Genomic DNA, 26,941 nt, shown 5'->3' with positions numbered 1-26,941 from the left:
AAATGCAAATTAAAACCACAATTAGATATCACCTCACACCAGCAAGGATGGCTACCATTCAAAAGACAAACAACAACAAATGTTGGAGAGGTTGTGGAGAAAGGGGAACCCTACTACACTGGTGGTAGGAATGTAAATTAGTTCAACCATTGTGGAAAGCAGTATGGAGGTTCCTCAGAATGCTCAAAATAGACTTACCATGTGACCCAGGAATTCCACTCCTAGGAATATACCTTATGAATGCAGCACTCCAGTTTGAAAAAGACAGATGCACCCCTATGTTTATAGCTGCACTGTTTACAATAGCCAAGAAATGGAAGCAACCTAAGTGTCCACCAGTAGATGAATGGATAAAGAAGATGTGGTACATATACACAATTGAATATTACTCAGCTATAAGAAAAATACATATCCTACCATTTGCAACAACATGGATGGAGCTAGAGCGTATTATGCTCAGTGAAATAAGCCAGGTGGAGAAAGGCAAGTACCAAATGATTTCACTCATATGTGGAGTATAAGAAAAAAGGAAAACTGAAGGAACAAAACAGCAGCAGAATCACAGAACCCAAGAATGGACTAACAATTACCAAAGGGAAAGGGACTGGAGAGGATGGATGGGAAGGGAGGGATAAGGGCAGGGAAAAAGAAAGGGGCATTATGATTAGCATGTATAGTGTGGGTGGGCACGGGGAGGGCTGTGCAACACAGAGAAGATAAGTAGTGATTTTACAGCATCTTACTATGCTGATGGATAGTGACTGTGAAGAGGTATGTGGGGGGGGACTTGGTGAAGGGGGGAGCCTAGTAAACATAATGTCTTTCATGTAATTGTATATTAATGATACCAAAATAAAAAAATATATATATGTATATATACATATATATACATATATATATATACATACATACACATATACATACACATATACATATATATGTGTATAATTATGTATGTATAATGTATGTATATATATGTATATATAATTATATAATTATGTATATATAATTATGTATATATAATTATGTATATATATGTATATACATATATATATATACATACATACACATATACATACACATATACATATATATGTGTATAATTATGTGCATGTAAGAAAATAAAATAAAAATATTTTTTAAAAGCTTACTATTCTTAGATACTTGTTTTTTAAGTCAGTGTATCCACCAGTTTTTCTACACTGGTTAGAAACAATCAACCATAAAATTTTCTTTTTTTAAATTGGAAACTACAATACTATATTTGTTTCTCATGTACAACATAGTGACAAATGTACATTACCAAATGCTCACCATGCTAGATATAGTTATACCCTGCTACGACACCAAAATATTTCAGTATTATTAGTTATATTATCTATGCTGTGCTTCCATTCCTATGACTACTTTATTTTATAATTTGAAGTTTGTGCAGAAGAGGATGAAGGGGTGGTTGATAAAGGTGAAGGGGATAAAGAGACACAAACTCCAAGCTAATAATTTTAAATTCAAAAGTCCATTAATCCTTTAGTGGACATAGAGTTTCTTTCCATAGCATAAGAACACTTTACATGAGACATAGAGTCATACCAAATATAAGAATACAATATGCTAGTTATAATTATGTTGCATTTTTATCAAAATAAAAAATAGATAAGTATCATTTTCATAAAAACAATTTTTCCAATGGATACATGTGCTTTAGGGCCAAAACATCCAGATGATAGCTGTAAAGTATAGTGGTAACATATTAGTAGCAATAATAAAAACTTTTATATATATATGTATTACTTTCATATATAAAATATTTCATATGCAATATAATAATGTTAGGGGGCTTGAGTTTGCTCTCCTCGGTTCTTGTTCCCATGGCAACAGAGAACTGAAGGGCAGAGACGCAGCAGTGAAGCAGAGAAGAAGTTTTATTTGAATACAGTCCAAAGGAGGAGCAGACTAGAGTCAAGGTAGATGAAGACAGATTTATCATAGGGATTTTTATATATAATAATTTTTTATTACAGGGATTAACTCTATCTTTTCTGGCTCTCTAGTTTTATCTTGTTAACTCTTTGAGTCCCTTTTAGTGGGCTTTACTGGCCTATTTTCCCTCCACCAGCTCATATCTGTTTCTTCCACGTAACAATAATATATATTTTTTACCATTTTTTTTTTAATTCCTATAATAAAGATACAGACTTACTACCTCATATCATAATGAAAAACTGGCTGAAAAAATGTGAAGACGATTGGATTCATATTCACATATTTCTGAATTAAACTTTTATGGAGATTTTGAATCTCAAAATACTATTGAAAAATGTGTACAGATTTTATGCAATAATAATAATGGTCTCTGAGGTGCCCTGTTGACACCATAGAAGTTTTCAAAATATACATTATAAAAATTTTAGATACATCTGGTTAAAATTTAAATTATACTAGTATGGCCAAGGGATATTTTATTTGTCTCAGAAACCCAATCTGTAGATCTTAATACTATAAAAATCCTGACTTTTTTGTAAAACTAAAATTTTGTTTCTTGCAGGCTATATCACTATTCAAAATCTTTGCAAAGTATTATGACTGGCAACCAACCTAGAATTTTAAATTCAAGAAAATTTCAAGGAAAGAACTTAGACTTATTTTTTAAAAACCTTTCCCTGATTTTGTTTCTGGTTCCATTTGAAAATTATTAGCAGTTATATTATCAATTTACCATCAAGATTCCAAAGTATTTCTTACTCCTATTATGAAAAGAATATTACATAACTCTTCTTCTCCTACCTTTAATCACTTATTAACTATTTGGAAATTATATAAGTAGAGGTTTAGAACAGAATCAAGGAAACATCATCACAAAGAGAAATCTATTTTCTTTTGTAAAAGATGTGATGGTTATCTAACTCTGCCTACAGCAAAAATTAGGGTTATACACTCTCTATCTATATAGAATCTTAGGAGGAAACTGGATGATGGGGACATTTAATTTTAAAAAAATAAACACTTTTGTAAATATTAAATAACTTTTACTTATAAAAAGTATCTTACATATAATTTTTATTTATTTGATATTTTAATTTTTAAACTATAGTCACTCATCCCACATGCTAAATGAATGCCTGAGAAAGTATATTGCCTCAGATTACACATTATAAAAGTTATAAAAGAATTGCTACAGAACTCTATTACTCTAGACAAATGAGGAATAACTCAGATCAACCCCCACAGATATACTCACAGCATATATTCTGTTTGAAGTATTTTTCAGGACTGGGATGTTATTAGTTAAATTTCTTTTAAACCCTCCCTTTCACCACGGCTGTGCATCGGAGTCCACCACGCTCAACTGGGTCTCAGTGGAATGAGCCGTGGAAGCTCCTCCCTGCTGTGCCTTTGGCTGTGGGGCACCATCTGTGCTCTAGATAAACACCAAATTTCTTTATTTTCTTTCTTTTTCTCCTCTGCGGTCAAGCTGCAAAGAAAGGCATTACCTCAGATCCCATTGTGAGAAGAATTAGGATTTCATCAATCTTGAGTTTCATTAATCAGCTCTCTTTTGGGACATCCACATAGATTCCCTGAATATTTTCGTCTGGTGAGGGTCAGAGAACTTTCCCCTTAGGATCAAAGGAAGAATAAAGCAACTTTGGGAACCATTAGAAATGCCTTCATGGGAGTGGAAAGAATGTCTCCCCAACTGGCGGCATTAGACGCCACTGCCTCTGGTATTAACCCTTCAAAATATGATTGTAGAATGGCATCTCTCAGTTTTTCAGTCACCACAAGTCATGACCAGAATGTAGCATTCTCCAACATCCAAAGTACAACATACATCAGAAATAGTCTTCTTTTCCAATAATAAAGCCACAAAACAAAATCAAAACTAGACAAGCAAAAACGTCTCTCATTGCTTGACATCTCTTTATAACAAATAACAAAACTAAAAAGCACTTGCTGACTGAATGTGGAAATTGTCACCCACTCTAGCAGATGGAGCCATTTCATGTAACAGTTATGTTCTAGGGCCTTAGTGAATATGTGTAGAGGGTATAAACGTCTGAAAAATCTTGGTATTAGAGGAGAACAAAACAGCTACCTATAAGACTGAATAAAACAAATCTAGATGCTATCTATATGTCTATTAAAGAAAGTATCAACTAGTGGCTGTCAGGAAGTGTAAGTCACCAGGAGATATTTGAAAATGTGTGTAGGTGGTGTGTTTGCAATAACATGGAATGTCAGTTTCATGTATTGGCATGGGCATGAAGAAAATTGTCCTGAAAATACCAAAAGCCCTCTGAAGGTATTAAAAGAGATCCCACTAAGAATCACTATGCTAAGGGTATAGAGGATAATTTTTAAATGAACTTTTAGAGCTGTAATTGGCATATGATAAAATATACCTATTACACATATAGGTTTGATGATTTTTGGCAAATTTATGTAATTACAACTGCTATCAAGGAAGATACATTCTTATTCATTCCAGAAAGTCTCCTCGTGCCTCATGCACTCATTCAATTTTCCCATTAGGCCCAACCAACCAAGGCTCTCATTTTTGTTACTATAGCTGAGCCGTGCTTACTCCAGATTTTTACACATACAGAAGCATAGATCATGTATTCTTTTGTGTCAGGCTTCCTGCAACATCATAATTTAGAGATTTTTCCATACTGAGGTGTTTTGTAAGTCTGTTCAATTGCTGAGTTGCATCCCTTTGAACAAGCACACAATAATTTAAGCATCTGTTTACCTTTTGGTATATATTTAGACTGCTTCCAATGTGGAATTAATAAGAAAAAAGCCACTGAATTTTCATGTACAAATCCTTGTCACAGTCATTCGCCCTTCCATTTGATTAAATAGCTAGGAGTGCCACTGCTGAGGTGTAGTAAGTGCCTATTTTTCTTACTAAGAAATTACCATGGCTTTTGTTGCAAAATTTTACATTTACATATTCTCACCCACCCTTGATATTGCCCCATTTAAATTTTAGCTGTTCTAGTGTGTGTGCAGTGTATCTCATTTCTCACTTTTCATTTCTGATGACTAATGATACATCTTTTCAGGTGTTCACTGGCCATTTATTATGAAATTTTGTCAAGTGCCCAAAAGTGGGCATTTATAATTGATTATTTTACCCCATTATTTAATCGTTCTAGTTCCATTTATAGGTATATTTGTGTGATGTGTTTGTGTATATTTTTCTTTCAGTTTTTATTTTGCTTTTTCATTTCCTTGGCAATGTTTCCTAAAGAGCAAAGTTTTAATTTTCATGAAGTCAATATTACCATTTTTATCTTTTATGATTTATTCTTGGTGGTGTGGGTCATATATGACTTATACTACTACAAGTTTATGATGTTTTTGATATTTCTTCTAGAAAATTGTAATTTCAAATCTTACATTTAGGTAATGAGTCTTTTCTAGTGAATTTTGTGCATGGCATAAAGGGAAATTTCAGATTTTATATTTCCAGAATGGATTTTCTATGCTATTTTAACAAGTACAATACTTTATTCACTGAATTTATGCTTTTTTTGGAAAATTATGAAACAGTGGGTCTATTTCATGACTCTATATGAAGCATTTGGTTATATTTATGCAAATAGCAGTGTTTACTAACAGCACTTTATATTTCTTCTGGAAATCAGATAGTAAAAATCCTACAACTTTATGTTCTCAAAATAGTTTTTCTAGTCTAAACATTTCAGAAACATCTCATAAATTTACACACACACACACACACACACACACACACTGGAATTTTGAGTGATCTGATGCATGAATATGGTATATCTTACCATTTATTTGGCTGTTTGAATTTTTCTTAGCACTATTTTATACCTGTAAGCACAAAGCTCCTCCATATATATTTAAAATTAAAGACCTTCTATACACTTTGCTAAATGAGTTCTATTAAAGTAGTGTTTTTCAAATTTCACTTTCTAATTTTTGTTATAAAAATACAGTTGATTTTTGTTTAATGTCCTTATTATCTTTGATCTAACTAAATCCATTTTCTAGTTCTGGTAGTTTTTAAATACATTACTTATGATTTTATATGTAAGCAATATTATTTACAAATAAGCCTATCTCCTTTCTTTCCAATCAATATTCCTACTTATAAGAATGGGTATATTAAATTAACTTGCCATATTATACTTCCCAGGGCCTCTAGTAAAATATGGGGATTAGATATTGCTCTCTTGTCCTTAATCAGAAAAGAAGGGATTTAGTGGTCAACTATTAATTATTGTATTAGGTACAGGTGTTTTGTTTCTTTTTTAACAAATAGGATGTCTTTCTTAAATTCATGAAAACCATTTTTATTATAGTTTGATAAGTGTGCTTTTTGCTGTTAAAACACAAGAGGTTTGAATTTTTCAAATAATAACCAAAGTGTCTGTCAATACATCTACTGGCTATAAATAAGGAAGATCTGGCTCATATATGCAGTGGTATATTGTTCAGCCATAAAACAGAAAGAAATCCTGCCATTTGTGACAACATGGATGGACTTACAGGGTATTATGCTGAGTGAAATAAGCCAGGCAGAAAAAGACAAATAACTGGTGATTTCATTTGTTTGTGGAATCTAAAAATAAAACAAAAGAAAATGAGCAGAAGAGCAGTAGTCATAGACATTGAGATGTAGCCATTGGTTACCATAGGGGATGGGTTGGGGTGGGAGGGTGAATCAGATGAAGGGGATAAAGAGGCACAAAATCTCAAAACACAATACAAATTAGTCATGGGGCTGAAAGTACAGCATAAGGAATATAATCAGTTCTGTAACATCTTTATATGTTGACAGGAACTATGTTAATTGGGGTGAGGATTTAATAACATATATAACTGCTGAGTACTTGAAACCAATATGATATTGTAGGTCAACTATATTCAAAAAAATTTTTTTAATTATACACATACCCAACTTTGGAGCACCAAATGATATTAAGCAAGTACTAACATCTGAGGGTAGAATAAGGCAACAATAAATAGTAAGGGGAGACCACACTCTCAGCTATAGACCGATCAGACAGAAAATCAGAAAAGGAAACATTGAAATGAAGCCACACTTTAGACCAAATAAACTTAACAGATGTATGTATAGAAATCCCACCCAACAACAGTACAATACACACTATTGAAACATTTACCCTTGGGTATAGAACTTGGCTCCTTAAATAATTATAATTACTCGTGCCCATACCCATACATGCCACCAACATTCCATATCACTGAAAACAGATTGTTCCACACATTTTCAAGTATTTCATGGTGACTTCCACTGCCTCATTTATAACCACTGGTTTACAATTTCTTTCCCTAATGGGTAAATGTTTGATGTACTTGGCATTTATGACTAAGAATTGAATTTTTATTTGATTTTATACAGGGGCTAACTAATGTCCACAAAACATGCTACACAACATATTCTTTTTCTTGAACTATTTAAGCAAGCTTAAAGTTATACTGTAAATTCCCTTATCACTATACATATGTGGATATCATCTAGACTAATTCTATTCAGTCTTCTAGGTTGGTGTTCTCTTCTGCTAACAAATTTCATCAGGTTTTTTTTTTACCATTTGCATATAGGCACTGTGCTCTCATACATAAATGTCTCATGAAGTGGCTCAATCTTGGTATCTACTCTAGTAAGAAGCATAATTTTCCCAAGCATCTGATTAATGCTTTCTCCATTGAATCATTTGCTGTAGAGATGCAAGCCAGGGTTGTTTTTTGCACTGTATTACTGTAAAATGAGATATCCAGGCTAATCTCTTAATTAGCTTTGTAGCTAGATAATATGATTTTCTGGCTGTGTTTATGGTGTCTGAAATATTGAGGAATACAATTCTGCAATCAAAAATGAAGGGTGGATAAGATGGGTAATGGGAGCTAAAGAAACCACGTAGGATGTTATTCCTTCAATTCCTGCGAAGTCATTTTTAATAGTTTCCAGACTTTCTTCTTCCTTTGGTCCCTAAGGAAGAGGACACTGACCGTCTTCAAAGGAAAGTCCTCTGGGAATCTATACGAATGTCTCAAGGTGCAGGGCAAACTTCTGAGGCTCAAAGCTGATGTGACCCCATTCATCCCCACAGGGGGAGATCTCAGAGCAGGCTTTTCTGGGTATCTTGGCCAGAGAGAGGACAACTCAGAAAAAAAAACTGAGGAATTTGGTGTTCATTTATACCATAGATGGGGTGACACAGCCAATGATGCAGCAGGGCATAATTAATTAGCTTTCTTCCCTTATGAACAAATTGAAAGTAGTGTGCTCTACTACAGAGCTTGGTGAAAAGGAGAGTTTAAACAAAATTTTCCCATAATATTCCATTTCTGAAAATAACCAAATGGAATAAAGTCTTGTGAGTATACCTGGGGACACATAAACAATGCCATTTTTTAATTTCCAAGAGAGTAATGGATTTACATAACAGAATATTTATAATTTTGGATATTCTGTAATCTGAGGCACTGTTCTTTCTCAGACATTCCTTTGTCATGTAAAATACATAACTAACTTACATATGAACTACAGCTTATGTCATATGACTATACCTTATAAGCTATAGTTCCACTTTATATGTAATTTTATATATTATAATACATCAATAGTGCACAATAGGAAACAGTAATGGTGTGGCATAAAGCCTTTCACATCTTTCAATAAAGTTTTATGATTGGGAGTTTCCTAAGTGTTTAACACAGAAATGTGTAGACATGAACATAATTGCCATCATGTTTCATTTTCCTGATCTTTTCACTGTGATATAGGAGCTATCAAGTCTGCACCTTTATGGCAAGGAATTTTAAAAATAGTAAAAATTGTATATATACCACAAGTTCTTACTATAGAAACAAATAATTTTTTCTACTGTACACTTATCATGTGGATTATTTGGTCTGACAGGCCATTTCCCCCCCTAGTTTGGGGAAGTTTTCAGCAATTATTTCTTCAAAGAGACTTTCTATCCCTTTTTTCTCTCTCTTTTTCTTCTGGTACCCCTATAATGCGGATTTTGTTCCATTTCGATTGGTCATACAGTTCTCTTAATATTCTTTCATTCCTGGAGATCCTTTTATCTCTCTCTCTGCATCAGCTTCTCTGCATTCCTGTTCTCTGTTTTCTAGTCCATTAATGGTCTCTTGCATCTCATCCATTCTGCTTTGAATTCCTTCCAGAGATTGTTTTATTTCTGTATTCTCCCTCCTTAGTTCTTGCATATTTCTCTGCAAGTCCATCAGCATGGTTATGACTTTTGTTTTGAATTCTTTTTCATGAAGATTGTTTAAATCTATCTCTCCAGGTTCCTTCTCAGGGGAAGATGTAGAAGATCTCAAAGCTGTCTGGGTTAGTCTTGTCTGGATCAAATTTTTTTGCCTTTTCATGTTGATAGGAGCAGTGGTATGCTATTGACTTGTCTGTCAGCTGGGAGAGGTAAGACTCTTTCCACTTGCTACTGGCCTTTCTTTACTGGGGCAACTGCAACCCGAGTGGCTTGTGTTGGGCAACTGCATGTAGACTGGGTCTCTGTATCTTGCCCAGCCAGTGTGGAAGAAGCTCCCTTGCTGTGGGTGTAGCCAGCCTTAGGCAGTTGCACTGCTATGGTGGGGCCCCGGAGGGGTAATGGAAGGGGGGCTGTTTGGCTGTTTACCTCCGTGAGGAGTCTCAGAGCTGTTGCCCAGGGGGTTAGTGTGTCTGGAGTTCCCTGGAATTTCCAGCTGTTGTACTGTGACCCGGGATGCTTCCGTCCAGCTGTGGGGTCCCTGTCCCTTTAAGACTTTCAAAAATCACTCGCTTTTCTTTGTCCCAGGGGCGCCGGCTGTAGGACCTGCTCACAGTTCTTACTGTCCTGCTTCCGTAGTTTCCAGCACCCCACACATGCACTGTACATCTGGGCTCTGGTGCGGATGGCTGGGGCTGGTTGTTCAGCAGTCCTGGGCTCCCTCTCCCTCCCTGCTCCGACTCCTCTCCTCCTACTGGGAGCTGGGGGTGAGGGGCGCTCAGGTCCCGCCCTGCTGAGGCTTGTATCTTACCCCTTTCACCAGGTGCTGGGTTCTTGCAGGTGTGGATGTAGTCTGGCTGTTGTCCTGTGTCTTCTGGTCTCTCTTTAGGGATAGTTGTATTTGTTGTATTTTCAAAAATATATATATGTTTTGGGAGGGGATTCCCACTGTCCTACTCACGCCACCATCTTGGCTCCCTGCCTCATGTGGATTATTTGGAGCTAAAGAACATGTGTACATTACATTCATTGGAAAACTGTTTCTCTACAAAAAGGATTTCTGTATTTTTTTTATTTTAGAAAGAACACTTAAGTATAGTTATAAAATCTGTATCATACATTTAAAAATTCATAAATGGATATATCTCATATTAAATGTTCCTTCATAATAGCCAAGATATAGAAAAAAAATGTATGTCTTTTGAAGATACAATAGAATTTTGACTTTAAAGTTATTTGATTGACTGTTCCCAACCAGTGTAGAAAAATTGGTGGTTGAACTGATTCTGAAACAAAACAAGCCAAGAATAGAATTTAGAAAAATATTTATGAAAAAATCATTTTTGTATAGATGTTGAATCTTACTTTCTGCATTGTTTATTGGTGGTGACATTTCCTCCAGTTCCTGTCTTGCACCCAGACCTGAGAGATGACCTGGGATAGGGGCCATAATGTCCATACTGCAGCAACGCCTTGGGTTCCTAAGGCAATAGGTGTGGCCCAGGAGCTCCATCTGAGATCCAGCCATGGTCACTGGCCTTTGATATTCATGGTGCTGATTTCTTCACCATTTTAAATGTCTGGAATGAGACATACTTGCTGATGGAACAATGTCATGTTCTTGCAACAGCCACTAATTTTATGAATTAATTTGCACTGTAGTATTCTAAAATGCCCCACCTGAGTACAATGTGTCCCACCATATAAAGTGATGTAACTGAGGGAAAATAATGTCTTTCCTTAGTATCTTCATTGGTAAAATATGTTGGTCAAGTATTTACTATTAACCTTCAAAATTAATTTTTTAAATTAAATGACCTATTCCATGTAAAAATGTTTATAAAGACACCAATTATGTTTTTGGAAGCTATTAATTTTAATATGTTTAGAGGTCCTTTATCATCATGAAGTGAATGAATATTAAAATATCACATTCTTGCTCATCCATCATCTGGGCTTTGTTGGTTCCAGATCAGAGAGGATGAGCTACGGAGGTGACAGTAACCAAGTTCGTTTTTCTTGGGTTTCCTGATTTCTTGACCTGCAACTCACATTGTTTGTGATGTTCCTCACTGTGTATCTGCTGTCCCTCATGGCAAACACGCTCATCATATTCACTGTTGTGATGGAGCCCACACTCCAGATGCCCATGTCCATTTTCTTAGGAAATCTGTCCTTCCTGGAGATCTGGTACACCACAGCCACAGTACCCAAACTGCTGGCCACCTGCCTGTCACAGGGTGTCACCATCTCTGTGTCTGGCTGTGTAGCCCAGTACTACTTCTTTTTCTCCATGGGAGCTACTGAGTGCATCCTCCTGGCAGTGATGGCCTGTGACCGGTACCTGGCCATCTGCAACCCTCTAAGATACTCACTGCTCATGAGGATCCCAGTGTGCCTGCAGTTCTCTGCTGGATCTTGGATTGGCGGCTTCATCACCTCTCGTGTCTACCATACTCGTTTCCCATTTAAACTTTTGTGGTCCACAGAAGATCAACCATTTCTTTTGTGACTCAGATCCCATTTTTAAACTCTTTTGCTCAGACACATTCTAGGGGAAGGCCTTCAGCTACACATGTAGGTCTGTTGTGATTCTCAGTTCTTTTCTTCTCACCTTGTCCTCCTATGAACACACTGTGGTAAAAATAACCAGACTGTCTTCCTTGGAGGCTCGAAGAAAGCTTTCTTCACCTGTGCCTCCAACCTCACTGTGATCACCATCTACTATGGCACCATCATCTTTGCCAATGTCTGCCTCCAGCCAAGTACAACTTCACCATTGGTAAAGTGGTCTCTGTGTTCTACTGCGTGGTCATGCCATTGGTAAATCCTCTCATATATACCCTGACAATCAAAGATGTGAAGGTAGCTTTCATCTAAGTTGTAGCACAGAAGAGGTTCTTCTTGGTCAGAAACATAACATAAGACTTGAGGAACTAACTCTATGAAGCAATTTAGAATGGATTCTCATACCACATTTGGAAATAGTAAGTATTGAAAATTACATTATGTAATTGATACCACCTGATATGGATGTCCCTCTGAACTGTACATATTTGCATTGAATTATACTAAAATAGATATTTTACAATGTCTAATTTTGTTTTTAAGAATCTTTTCATACAACACATAGTGATAAAATGATAGCATAAGATTATTTATTGCCCACAAGGTATTCCCAATCAGAAAATGGGCTGGTTCAATCCCATATAGTATTTCTGTTAAATGTTTTCATAATTTATAACTCAATAGTTGCCCTAGGCCAAAAATTGAGACTGTTAAATGGAACAGTGTTAGGCCATGTGGTACAAGGGCTCTTACAATAGTATCTCTCTGTACCTCAAAATAATTCACTCAATAAACATTTACTGAACACATATAAGCCAGGTATTGCTCTTAATTATGGATGTTAATTTAATTATGAATATGGCAGAACTGGGACGTTTTTAGAAAACACAGACATTTAACATTTTTCTCAATAGTAGGAATAAAAAGGAAAATGATAAATAAGATTTTTGTGTTTCTGATTTTGTTTATTTTTATCTTATGTTGCTTTGAAAAGTATGGCTGGGTGTTTGTCTACTTTGCCTATCTTTGCAAAGAACCAGCTCTTCGTTTCACTGATTATTTTTCTATTGTTTTCTTATTTTCCATTTTATTTATTTATGGCATGATATTTATTATGTCCCTCCTTCTACTAACTTTGTTGTTCGTTTTCTTTTTTTTCAGTTCCTTTAGTTTTGAGGTCATATTATTTATTTGGGATTATTCTGGTTTTTTGAGTTAGGCCTGTATTACTGTTTTTCCATCTTAGAACCATTTTTGCTGCATATCCCAAACTAAACTATTTTTTTTTCTGTTTTCATTTGTCTCCAGGTATTGCTTTATTTTCTCTTTGATTTGTTCATTGATTATTTTGAAGCATGTTGTTTAGTCTTCATATATATATATATATATATATATATATATATATATATATATATATATATATATATTCATGTAATTAGTTTTGGTTTTCTTCATGAAATTAGTTTAATCTTTCATAGCACTGTAATGAAAAGATGCTTAATACAGTTTTAATCTTGAGTTTATTGTGCTTTTTTGTATCCTAATATGTGATCTGTTTTTGAGGATGTTACATATGAACTTGAGAGGAGTGTGAACTGTGCTGCTTTGGGATGGAATATTCTTTATATGTCCATTAAATCCATCGATAGTAATGTGGCATTCAGTGCCACTGTTCATTTAGTTTCTTTCTGAAAGTTCTTTCCATTGATATAAATGGGGTGTTACAATCCCCTGTTATTTTTGTGTTGTTGTTTATTTTTCACTATAGGTCTGTTAGTATTTGTTTTGATATTTAGCTGATCCTTTATTGGGGTGCAGAGATACTTATATTTGTCATATATTCTTCTTGGACTGATCTATTTATAATTTTATGTCTCTTTTTACATCCTGTTCATTTTGTTGTTTTGAAACCCATTTTTCATGATATAAGTAATGCTACTCCTTTTTTTTCTCTCTTCTATTTGTATGAGATATCTTTCTTCATCCCTTCAATTTCAGTCTATGTATGTCTTTATGTTGATATTAATATCTTTTACTAGCATATAAATGGGTCTTGTTTCTTTATCTTGTTTTGATTGGTGCATTTAGTCCATTCACATTTAACATAATTACTGATAGGTATGTATTTATGGCACTTTGTTAATTATTTTTGGTTGTTTTTGTAATTCCTGTCTCTGCCTTTCTTCTTTGTGTTATATTTGCATCCTTCCTCTGTAACATGCTTCCCTTGTGATTTGATGATTTTTAGTGTTTTGCGTGGATTCCTTTCTTCTCATTTTTTGTTTATCTATTATAGGCTTTAGGTTTATGGTTACCATATTATTCATAGACAGTTTATTAAATATATAACAGTCTATAATAAGTTGGTAGTCGCTTGATTTCAAACATACTCCAAACATAGTACATTTTTATTCTTATTCCTCCTCCACAGTTTATGTATATGTTATATCCTGCATTTTTTTATTTCATTATAGTAGCTTTTCCTACTTTTGTGTTTTGAACTTCATACTTGTTTTGTAAGTAATTGGTATACTACTTTTACTGTAAGTTTGTTTTCATTGATGAAAAATATTTTGACAAAATATTTCCATCTAAAGTTCCTTTAACATATCCTGTAAGGCTGTTTTAATAGTCATGAATTCTTTTAACCTTTGTTTATCTTGGAAACTTTTAATCTTTCCTTCAGTTCTAAATGACAGCCTTGCTGGGTAGAGCATACTTGGTTGTAGATTTTTCCCTTTCAGTAGTTTGAATAGTTCATACCACACCCTTCTGGTTTGTAAACTTTCTGCTAATAAATCTGATAGCTTTATGAAGTTCCACTTGTAAGTAACTGTCTTCCTTTCTCCTGAGGCTTTTAAGATTCTCTCTTTATCTTCAATCTTTGCCATTTCAGTTACTATTCTTCTTTGTATTGTCTTCCTGACGTTCATTGTATTAAGGGCTCTCTGCATTCTAGGACCAGGATGTCTGTTTTATTCCCCAGACTGTGGAAGTTTTCAGCTATTATTTATTCCAATAGATTTTCTATCCCTTTGTCTCTCTCTCTTCTCCTTCTGGGAGAAGGATATTTAATATCCTCCTGGGGAAAATATAGTTTCATTTGAAATTGTTGCAGAGCTTTCTTAGCATCTTCTCATTTTTAAATATTGTTATTTCCACTGTTCCTTAGCTTGGTTACTCTGCACTTGCCAATTTCTATCTCACTGATGCTTTCCTCACCTGCTGCTGTTTTCTATTCATTCCCTCTAGTGTATTTTTCATTACAGTTATTGCAATTTTTTTATCTCTGAATGGGTCTTTTTCATATTTTCTATCTCATTGAAATTTTCATTGAGATCCTCAATTCTTGTCCCTATTCAGCTGCATATCCCTATGGCTGCTACTTTTAATTCTTTATCAGGAAGATTGTTTATCTTTGTTGCACGTACATGTGTCTATCTTGTCTTTTGTTTGAGACATATTCCACTGAGCCCTAATTTTGTCTAGGTTTTTTTTCTTCCTTTGTGTCAGATAGATCAGCAATGCTGCCTGGTGTTGGACATAGTGTCTGTGTATAGTAGGTGGCCTGTGGTGCCCAGAAACTCAAATGCTCTGCTAGACAGAGACCAGTTTTCTGCTGTGGTTGATTGGTGGCCAGGAGAGTCAGCCATTGGAGGTCTGTGGATGGGGCTTGCCTTTCAACTTCTCTGCCAGTAATGGTGGATCCACAACTAGCCTCTTCTTGTTCTTTGTCTGAAGTGAGGGATTTATTGTGGGAATGCCTGTTATTAATGACAGACCTCTACTGGGCCTAGAGTTGTAGGTGGGGCAGGTCTCCAGGGGAAAGCTGGAGATGAACCAGAGGGGCAGGTGTAGAATATCAGAACTGGTTTCTGAAAACATCTGTCCGTTGGTCTGAGGGCAGCTGGGAATGTGTTCCTCTCTCTAGAGATTGCTCCCTCAGACCCTGCCACTGTAGCACACTTCCAACATCTAGCACATCTTTCAGGTTGCCGCCTCTGTTTTGGGTCCCAGCAGGACTGACAGAGCACACTGGTCCTCCACAAGTGAGAGGAGCCTTGCTCTCCCTCCCAGAGCTCCCGCTCTCCCTGACATCTGGTCCTGCTGATCATCAAGCCTCAATTCAATGTGTAACCTTCTTCATGGAGCTTATCTCCAGGGCCATGTATGTCACATTCCTGATTGGTTAAGCCTCTTTATTCCATTTCTCTCCCTCCTGATTGTCGACTTTTATAAGGGGATGGCTTGGGTCGCAAATGATAATGGCTACGCCCCCTTACCCTTCTCAGTGCGGTCTTCCCTTCCTTGCCAGTTATAGATGGTTTACTATGATGTCTGCAGGTCATTTTCAGGGTTATAGTCAATGTAGTTTCTTCCTTGGTGTACAGGTATAACAGGCGATTGAGTTGACCTCAATTCCACCATTTTTCTCCAAGACTGATTTACTTTTAAAAAATTGTTCTGCCCTATTTAAACGAATAGATTTCCATAAATATTTCACAAGAAGCTTATCAATTTAAACACACACACACAAAAAAATCTTCTGGAGTTTTGAGCCTTCTGAATATGAACATGGCATATTTTACCATTTATTTGACCTTCTTTAATTTATTTTAGCAATATTTTGTAAGGTATTCCTCATGCTTTTTTTTTTTTTTGAGAGGGCATCTCTCATATTTATTGATCAAATAGTTGTTAACAACAATAAAATTCAGTATAGGGGGGTCAACGCTCAATGTACAATCATTAATCCATCTCCAGCCTAATTCTCGTCAGTCTCCAATCTTCTGAAGCATAACGAACAAGTTCTTACATGGTGAATGAATTCTTACATAGTGAATAAATTCTTACATGGTGAACAGTACAAGGGCATTCATCACAGAAACTTTCGGTTTTGATCATGCATTACGACCTATAAACAATCAGGTCAAATATGAATATTCGTTTGATTTTTGTACTTGATTTATATGTTGATCCCACATTTCTCCTATTATTATTATTTTTATTTTTAATAAAATGCTGAAGTGGTAGGTAGATGCAAGATAAAGGTAGAAAACATAGTTTAGTGCTGTAAGAAGGCAAATGTAGATGATCAGATGATCAGGTGTGTGCCTATGGACTAAGTATTAATCCAGGCTAGACAAGGGCAGCAAGACATCCACGGATGCAGAAGATTTCTCTCAAAGCAGGGGGGGTGAGGTTCTGAGCCTCACCTCTGTTGATCCCCAAATTCTCACCTGATGGCCCCCCTGCGACTGTGCCTGTCTTAGGTTGTTCCTCCCGTGAGGAATCTCTGGCTAACCAGTCATTTTCCGGGGCCATACAGGGAAATGTAAAGTTGGTAAGTGAGAGAGAAGCCATATTGTTTGAAAAGGTTAGCTTTTTACTTCTTTGCAGATTTATGCCCTGTGGCTTCTATGCCCAGCACTTGACTCGAGGTATCTTTACCACCTGGAGGAATTATGATACTCGGTAAATTCGATATGAGGCACGAATTCTATTGAAGGGTTGTAATTAGGAAGGAAGAAGTAAAGCTATAGATGTAGCATATGGAAGGAAACATGGGAGGTTTGATTATTTGTTTGACATATCTTCTTGTATAGTACCTTAAGTATGTATAGGTTTTAAACTACTAACTAATTTGCACACACATATTAACATAATAGGAATACGGTGACATAAACAAAGCAAATCTATAATTACCATCCATCTCCAGTGAAGCCAAGAAAACCTTTTAGGCACCCTAGGCATTTGTGAAAATTTATCTATGATATGATGGATATTGTCCAACTGTACTTGAACCATCAGACAAATTAAAGCAGCCCATTTCTGGGATCTGTTCACATCCCATATGTTCTTTTAACCATAGATAGTCTATAGTCATGAGATTTTGGAGTGCTACAACTTGCACCCCTCCCAACTCCTGGTTGAGTTCCAACAGTACAGATCCGGTCAAATTGGTTGTCTCACTGTATGCACATGCCAGCCTAGACATCTCCCTCCTCATTCCTATGGCAAGTCCAGGAGACGGTGGCTGGATGCAGCCACAACCACAGCATCGTCCGGATCCCTGTGGAGGCTTTTTGATGATCATACACCGGCACAAGTCCTCCAGAGAGTGCTGATGCCGGAAGCTCCTCTTCATATCGTATCTTAGTTCATTTTCTGGGTATCCAAGCTAGGCCTTGATCTTCTGCATAGAAACAAACAGACCCTTTGCCCACACTTTGACATGCCCTCTATACCACTGTGCAGAACTCATTGGAGGTCAGCACATAGTAACTCCTTTTTTTTTTTTTTAATTAAGAGAAAGGAATATGATCAGAAAAGAGTACCTCCATAGCTGATCATCTGACACCCTTTAAGTGATCAACATTAAGGATATTTAAAGCATGCGTTGATTTTTGATTTACCAATAGATTTATCCTGTTAAGGAGTAATCCCCCTTTTCTTTCTTTCTTTTTTTTTTTTTTTAATTTTTAATCTACCCTTACATGAAGAATACTATGTTTACTATGCTCTCCCTTATATCAGGTCCCCCCTAACAACCACATTACGCTTACTGTCCATCAGCTTAGCAAAATGTGGTAGAGTCACTACTTGTCCTCTCTGTGTTGTGCAGCCCACCCTCCCCTTTCTCCCTCCCCCCCATGCATGCTAATCTTAATACCCCCCTTCTTCTTCCCCCCCCTTATCCCTCCCTGCCCACCCATCCTCCCCAGTTCCTTTCCCTTTGGTACCTGTTAGTCCATTTTTGGGTTCTGTAATTCCACTGCTGTTTTGTTCCTTCAGTTTTTCCTTTGTTCCTATATTCCTTAGATGAGTGAAATCATTTTGTATTTCTCTTTCTCCACTTGGCTTATTTCACTGAGGATAATACTCTCCAGCTCCATCCATGTTGCTGCAAATGGTTGGATTTTTCCACTTCTTATGGCTGAGTAGTATTCCATTGTGTATATGTACCACATCTTCTTTATCCATTCATCTACCGATGGACATTTAGGTTGCTTCCAATTCTTGGCTATTGTAAATAGAGCTGCAATAAACATAGGAGTGCATCTGTCTTTCTCAAACTTGATTGCTGCGTTCTTACGGTAAATTCCTAGAAGTGGAATTCCTGGGTCAAATGGTAGGTCTGTTTTGAGCATTTTGATGCACCTCCATACTGCTTTCCACAATGGTTGAACTAATTTACATTCCCACCAGCAGTGTAGGAGGGAATTTCTCCACAGCCTCGACAACATTTGTTGTTGTTTGTCTTTTGGATGGCAGTTATCCTTCCTGGTGTGAGGTGATACCTCATTGTAGTCTTAATTTGCATTTCTCTGATAATTAGCGATGTGGAGCATCTTTTCATGTGTCTCTTGGCCATCTGTATTTCTTTTTTAGAGAACTGTCTGTTCAGTTCCTCTGCCCATTTTTTAATTGGGTTATTTGTTTTTTGTTTGTTGAGGTGTGTGAGCTCTTTATATATTCTGGACGTCAAGCCTTTATTGGATCTGTCATTTTCAAATATATTCTCCCATACTGTAGGGTTCCTTTTTGTTCTATTGATGTCTTTCGCTGTACAGAAGCTTTTCAGCTTAATGTAGTCCCACTTGCTCATTTTTGCTGTTGTTTTCCTTGCCCGGGGAGATATGTTCAAGAAGAGATCACTCATGTTTATGTCTAAGAGGTTTTTGCCTATGTTTTTTTCCAGGAGTTTAATGGTTTCATGACTTACATTCAGGTCTTTGATCCATTTTGAGTTTACCTTTGTATATGGGGTTAGACAATGGTCCAGTTTCATTCTCCTACATGTAGCTGTCCAGTTTTGCCAGCACCATCTGTTGAAGAGACTGTCATTTTGCCATTGTATGTCCATGGCTCCTTTATCAAATATTAATTGACCACATATGTTTGGGTTAATTTCTGGGGTCTTTAATCTGTTCCACTGGTCTGTGGCTCTGTTCTTGTGCCAGAACCAAATTGTCTTGATTACTATGGCTTTGTAGTAGAGCTTGAAGTTGGGGAGTGAGATCCCCCCTACTTTATTCTTCTTTTTCAGGATTGCTTTGGCTATTCGGGGTCTTTGGTGTTTCCATATGAATTATTGAATTATTTGTTCCAATTCATTGAAGAATGTTGCTGGTAATTTGAGAGAGATTGCATCAAATCTGTATATTGCTTTGGGCAGGATGGCCATTTTGACGATATTAATTCTTCCTAGCCATGAGCATGGGATGAGTTTCCATTTATTAGTGTCCCCTTTAATTTCTCTTAAGAGTGACTTGTAGTTTTCAGAGTATAAGTCTTTCACTTCTTTGATTAGGTTTATTCCTAGGTATTTTATTCTTTTTGATGCAATGGTGAATGGAATTGTTTTCCTGATTTCTCTTTCTATTGATTTGTTGTTAGTGTATAGGAAAGCTACAGATTTCTGTGTGTTAATTTTGTATCCTGCAACTTTGCTGTATTCCGATATCAGTTCTAGTAGTTTTAAAGTGGAGTCTTTAGGGTTTTTATGTACAGTATCATATCATCTGCAAATAGTGACAGTTTAACTTCTTCTTTACCAATCTGGATTCCTTGTATTTCTTTGTTTTGTCCGATTGCCGTGGCTAGGACCTCCAGTACTATGTTAAATAACACTGGGGAGAGTGGGCATCCCTGTCTGGTTCCCGATCTCAGAGGAAATGCTTTCAGCTTCTCGCTGTTCAGTATAACGCTGGCTGTGGGTTTATCATATATGGCCTTTATTATGTTGAGGTACTTGCCCTATATTCCCATTTTGCTGGGAGTTTTTATCATGAATGGATGTTGAATTTTGTCAAATGCTTTTTCAGCATCTATGGAGATGATCATGTGGTTTTTGTCTTTCTTTTTGTTGATGTGGTGGATGATGTTGATGGATTTTCGAGTGTTGTACCATCCTTGCATCCCTGGGATGAACCCCACTTGGTCATGTTGTGTGATCCTTTTGATATACTGTTGAATTCTGTTTGCTAATATTTTATTGAGTATTTTTGCATCTACATTCATCAGGGATATTGGTCTGTAATTTTCTTTTTTGGTGGGGTCTTTGCCTGGTTTTGGTACTAGGGTGATGTTGGCCTCATAGAATGAGTTTGGGAGTATTCCCTCTTCTTCTATTTTGTGGAACACTTTAAGGAGAATGGGTATTATGTCTTCTCTGTGTGTCTGATAAAATTCCGAGGTAAATCCGTCCGGCCCCGGGGTTTTGTTCTTGGGTAGTTTTTTGATTACTGTTTCAATTTCTTTGCTTGTAATTGGTTTGTTTAACTTTTGTGTTTCTTCCTTGGTCAGTCTTGGGAGGTTGTATTTTTCTAGGAAGTTGTCCATTTCTTCCAGGTTTTCCAGCTTGTTGGCATATAGGTTTTCATAGTAGTCTTTAATAATTCTTTGTATTTCTGTGGAGTCTGTCGTGATTTTTCCATTCTCATTTCTGATTATGTTGATTTGTGTTGACTCTCTTTTTCTCTTAATAAGTTGGGCTAGAGGCTTATCTATTTTGTTTATTTTCTCAAAGAACCAACTCTTGGTTTCATTGATTTTTGCTATTGTTTTATTCTTCTCAATTTTGTGTATTTCTTCTCTGATCTTTATTATGTCCCTCCTTCTGCTGACTTTAGGCCTCATTTGTTCTTCTTTTTCCAGTTTTAATAATTGTGATGTTAGACTCTTCATTTGGGATTGTTCTTCCTTCTTCAAGTGTGCCTGGATTGCTATATACTTTCCTCTTAAGACTGCTTTCGCTGCATCCCACAGAAGTTGGGGCTTAGTGTTGTTGTTGTCATTTGTTTCTATATATTCCTTGATCTCTATTTTGATTTGTTCATTGATCCATTGATTATTTAGTAGCATGTTGTTAAGCCTCCATGTGTTTGTGAGCCTTTTTGTTTTCTTTGTAGAATTTATTTCTACTTTCATACCTTTGTGGTCTGAAAAATTGGTTGGTAGAATTTCAATCTTTTGGAATTTACTGAGGCTCTTTTTGTGAGCTAGTATGTGGTCTATTCTGGAGAATGTTCCATGTGCACTTGAGAAGAATGTATATCCTGTTACTTTTGGATGTAGAGTTCTATAGATGTCTATTAGGTCCATCTGTTCTAGTGTGTTGTTCAGTGCCTTTGTGTCTTTACTTATTTTCTGCGCAGTGGATCTATCCTTTGGGGTGAGTGGTGTGTGGAAGTCTCCTACAATGAATGCATTGCAGTCTATTTCCCTCTTTAGTTCTGTTAGTATTTGCTTCACATATGCTGGTGCTCCTGTATTGGGTGCATATATATTTAGAATGGTTATATCCTCTTGTTGGACTGAGCCCTTTATCATTATGTAGTATCCTTCTTTATCTCTTGTTACATTCTTTGTTTTAAAGTCTATTTTGTCTGATATTAGTACTGCAACCCCTGCTTTCTTCTCACTGTTGTTTGCCTGAAATATGTTTTTCCATCCCTTGACTTTTAGTCTATGCTTATCTTTGGGTTTAAGGTGAGTTTCTTGTAAGCAGCATATAGATGGGTCTTGCTTTTTTATCCATTCTATGACTCTATGTCTTTTGATTGGTGCATTAAGTCCATTTACATTTAGGGTGACTATTGAGAGATATGTACTTATTGCCATTGCAGGCTTTAGATTCGTGGTTACCAAAGGTTCAAGGTTAGCCTCTTTAGTATCTTACTGCCTAACTTAGCTCGCTTATTGAGCTGTTATATACACTGTCTGGAGATTCTTTTCTTCTCTCCCTTCTTATTCCTCCTCCATTCTTCATATGTTGTGTGTTTTGTTCTGTGCTCTTTTTAGGGGTGCTCCCATCTAGAGCAGTCCCTGTAGGATGCCCTGTAGAGGTGGTTTGTGGGAAGCAAATTCCCTCAGCTTTTGCTTGTCTGGGAATTGTTAAATCCCACCATCATATTTAAATGATAGTCATGCTGGATACAGTATCCTTGGTTCAAGGCCCTTCTGTTTCATTGCATTAAATATATCATGCCATTCTCTTCTGGCCTGTAGGGTTTCTGTCGAGAAGTCTGATGTTAGCCTGATTGGTTTTCCTTTATAGGTGACCTTTTTCTCTCTAGCTGCCTTTAAAACTCTTTCCTTGTCCTTGATCCTTGCCATTTTAATTACTATGTGTCTTAGTGTTGTCCTCCTTGTATCCTTTCTGTTGGGAGTTCTGTGTAATTCCATTGTCTGTTCGATTATTTTCTCCCCCATTTTGGGGAAGTTTTCAGCAATTATTTCTTCAAGGAGACTTTCTATCCCTTTTCCTCTTTCTTCTTCTTCTGGTATCCCTATAATACGAATATTATTCCTTTTGTATTGTTCACATATTTCTCTTAGTGTTGTTTTATTCCTGGAGATCCTTTTATCTCTCTCTATGTCAGCTTCTATACGTTCCTGTTCTCTGGCTTCTATTCCTTCAATGGCATCTTATCCATTCTGCTTATAAATCCTTCCAGGGATTGTTTCACTTCTGTGATCTCCTTCCTGACATCTGTGATCTCCTTCCGGACTTCATCTCACTGCTCTTGCATTTTTCTCTGCATCTCATCCCACTGCTCTTGCATTTTTCTCTGCATCTCATCCCATTGCTCTTGCATTTTTCTCTGCATCTCTGTCAGCATGTTCATGATTTTTATTTTGAATTCTTTTTCAGGAGGACTAGTTAGGTCTGTCTCCCTCTCAGGTGTTGTCTCTGTGATCTTTGTCTGCCTGTAGTTTTGCCTTTTCATGGTGATAGAGATAGTTTGCAGAGCTGGTACAAGTGACCGCTGGAAGTGCTTCCCTTCTTGTTGGTTTGTGGCCTTTTCATGGGAGAATAGCGACCTCTAGTGGCTTGTGCTGGGCAGCTGTGTGCAGACAGGGCTTCTGCTTCCTGCCCAGTTGCTTTGGGGTTTATCTCTGCTGTTGCTGTGGGCTTGGCCTGGCTGGGGCTGTTCCTCCAAAATGGTGGAGCCCCGTTGGAGGGGGAGCGGCTGGGGGGCTATTTATCTACGTAAGGGGCCTCTGTGTTCCCTGCTGCCCAGGGGGTTAGAGTGCCCAGAGATCCCCAGATTCCCTTCCTCTGGTCTAAGTGACCTGTCCTGCCCCTTTAAGACTTCCCAAAAGCACTCTCCAAACCAAAACAACAACAGCAACAATGAGAGAGGGAACAGAAAGAAAAAAAAAGGAAAAAACACGCGATTTTTTTTTTTTTTTTTGTCCTCAGGTGCCGGTCCCAGGCACCCGCTCACTGGTCCTGCTGCCCTGTCTCCCTAGCACCAGGGTCCCTGTCCTTTCAAGGCTTCCAAAAAGCACCCACCCACCGGTCCTGCAGGGAAGGAATGCTCGATATTCTTTGTCCTCAGGCGCTGGTCCCAGCACCCGCTCACCAGTCCCGCTGCCCTGCCTCCCTAGCACCGGGGTCCCTGTCCCTTTAAGGCTTCCAAAAAGCACTCGTCAAAAAGAGAGAAAAAAAGGGGAAAAACGCGTGATTTCCTCCGTCCTCAGGTGTTGGTCTCAGGCACCCATCCACCGGTCCCACAGGGAAAAACGCGCGATATTCATTGTCCTCAGGCGCCGGTCCCAGGCACCCGCTCACCAGTCCCACCGCCCTGCCTCCCTAGCACCGGGGTCCCTGTTCCTTTTAGGCTTCCAAAAAGCACTCGCAAAAAAGAGAAACAAAAAAGGGGAAAAACGCACGATTTCCTCCGTCCTCAGGCACCGGTCTCAGGCACCCGCCCGCCGGTCCGGCAGGGAGAAACGCGGGATATTCTTTGTCCTCAGGCGCCGGTCCCAGGCACCTGCTCACCGGTCCCGCCACCCTGCCTCCCTAGCACCGGGGCTCGTCCCTTTAAGGCTTCCAAAAAGCACTCGCCAAAAAAAAACCGGACCGGTTTCTTTCCACCCGCCGGGAGCCGGGGGGAGGGGTGCTCGTGTCCCACTGGGCCGGGGCTTGTATCTTACCCCCTTCGCAAGGCGCTGGGTTCTTGCATGTGTGGATGTGGTCTGGATGTTGTCCTGTGCTCTGTGGTCTCTATTTCAGGAAGATTTTTCTTTGTTATATTTTCATAGCTCTATGTGTTTTTGGGAGGAGATTTCCACTGCTCTACTCACGCCGCCATCCTGGCTCCGCCCTTATCTATCTTATTTCTCCTCATGCTTTTTAAAAATTATCCTTTACATTTAATATTTCATTGTTATTAAAAGTATTTTCCAAATATCAGTTTCTACTTTTTGTTGTTGGAATGTAAAAATACATTTGATTTTGTATAATGACCTTGTAATCTGTGATTTGTATAAATTAATTTTCTGCTTCTAATAAATTTTTAAAACATAGTCTGTATGATTTCATATATACACAATAATTTTATTTACAAATAAACTTTTCTTCATTCTCTCAACTCAATATGCTGACTTTTACCTGTGCCTTCATCATTCATCTTCCCTTATTGTGAGGGTCTCTAGTGGAAATACTGAGTTTGGACGTACCTTGTGCCTATTCTTGAAAGAAGGATTTCAATTTTCCACTATTAGCTAAGATGTTAGGTACAGAGTTTTTTTTTAATAGAAGCTCTTTGAAGGATTATCAAAACCTCTTTCTGTTATAGTTTGCTGACAGTGTTTTTGCTGTGACTGCTGTTATTGAAAATCAGAACATTGCTGAAATTTTCATATCTTATAATGCTTCTTTCTATTGAGACATTCTTATCATTTTTAACACTTATTTTCATATGAAAAGTAGCATTGTCTGTTTTCAAATGTTAAACCAGCTTCACATTTCTTGAATATATTTCATCTGGTCATGTTGTATTATCTTTGAATACTTTGGAGTATTTGATATGCTTATGTGTCCATGAGGGATTTATTTCTTCACAAAAGTTATTAATGAAGGGTTCTATATTATTTATTTTTGATAAATTCACATGACAGTCTGCTCAATAAAATGATTTGGAAGGATATTTTATTATTCAGTGTATTTCCAAAATATGACTGATCAGGTTTGGTATTTCTTATAGAGGAAATTGTCATGATTTGTGTCTGTTAAGATACTTGTAAATGTCATTTATGTTGTTGCAATTATTGGCAGAGCATACTGTAATATTTTTATCTTTTTACTGCCTGACATATCTTCCTTAATTCCTGATACTGAAAGTGGTTTTTTTTCTTGATTAGCTAGGAAAGAGACTTCCATATTTTGATTTTAATATTTTTAGTACCAATTTTTTATTTCATTGACATTCTCTATGTTTCTCCTTTATATTTCATTGATTTCTGTTCTTATAATTATTTCTTTATATTACCCTACTCTGCCTTGATCTGTCCTTATTTCTCTAGTTCCTAAAGTAGAAGATTCATCTTATAAATTTCATTTCCCTGTATCAGCATTTAAAACTGTATTTCTCTTTTGATAATACATTTGACAAAAAGTACAAAATATTTATTATGTGTCTGTCATTTCTTCATCTTTATTCATTTTTAAATTTTTCAAAATATTTGAAGATTTTTTGACATACATTTCTCTTATGACCTCTGATTTGATTCAATTATAGCACAGAAAATGCACCACAGGTTGTCATTTGCACTTACTGAATGTTTGTTTTGTACTGAAAAACACTGAAAAAATAATGTTTATGAATGTAAACTGGGTAAATATAGAGGATTCCTTATTTCAAGTCTTCAATTTTTTTCTTCTAACCATACTTATGACTGAGATTTCAGTGTCACAATACTTAAACTATATATTTTTCTATTTTTTCTTATTTTTTCAGATTGTTTCATAGCATAAGTAGTTTAACATTAATTTATTTTTAATTGGTGATCACTTCAGTATATCTTAATAAGTGTATTTAAAAAGTAACTTTATCACCTGTAACGTTTTATTGGTTATAAAACAAGAGGCACCCCTTTTAAAAACTTTCACAGGGGTAACATACAAGTTCAGCAGAAAAACAAAAATTAAAATTATACGACACTATGTTCAGTAACACTGACAAAACAATCAAACCAGCCATAAAATTAAACAAAGACAAAGTATGTGTTGTAATATCTAAAAATGAAACACTGGTGTAACTTTTAAAAATAAGCCATCATTATTGATTATATTAACTGTTGAAGAAACAAAAATATACTAAAATTTATGGAGTTTA

The 26,941-nt window shown here is 36.7% G+C and overlaps 1 pseudogene; it reads left to right on the top strand.

Annotated features, from left to right (window-relative positions):
• Positions 1 to 7,894: 7,894 nt before the first annotated feature.
• On the top strand, positions 7,895 to 12,167 carry LOC118970389 (olfactory receptor 6P1-like; annotated as a pseudogene).
• Positions 12,168 to 26,941: the final 14,774 nt, after the last annotated feature.

This window comes from Manis javanica, chromosome 14, assembly GCF_040802235.1.
Source record: "Manis javanica isolate MJ-LG chromosome 14, MJ_LKY, whole genome shotgun sequence".
Lineage (NCBI taxonomy): Eukaryota > Metazoa > Chordata > Mammalia > Pholidota > Manidae > Manis > Manis javanica.
The sequence above is the reverse complement of the archived record's forward strand: the minus strand, read 5'-3'. Positions and strand labels throughout refer to the sequence as shown.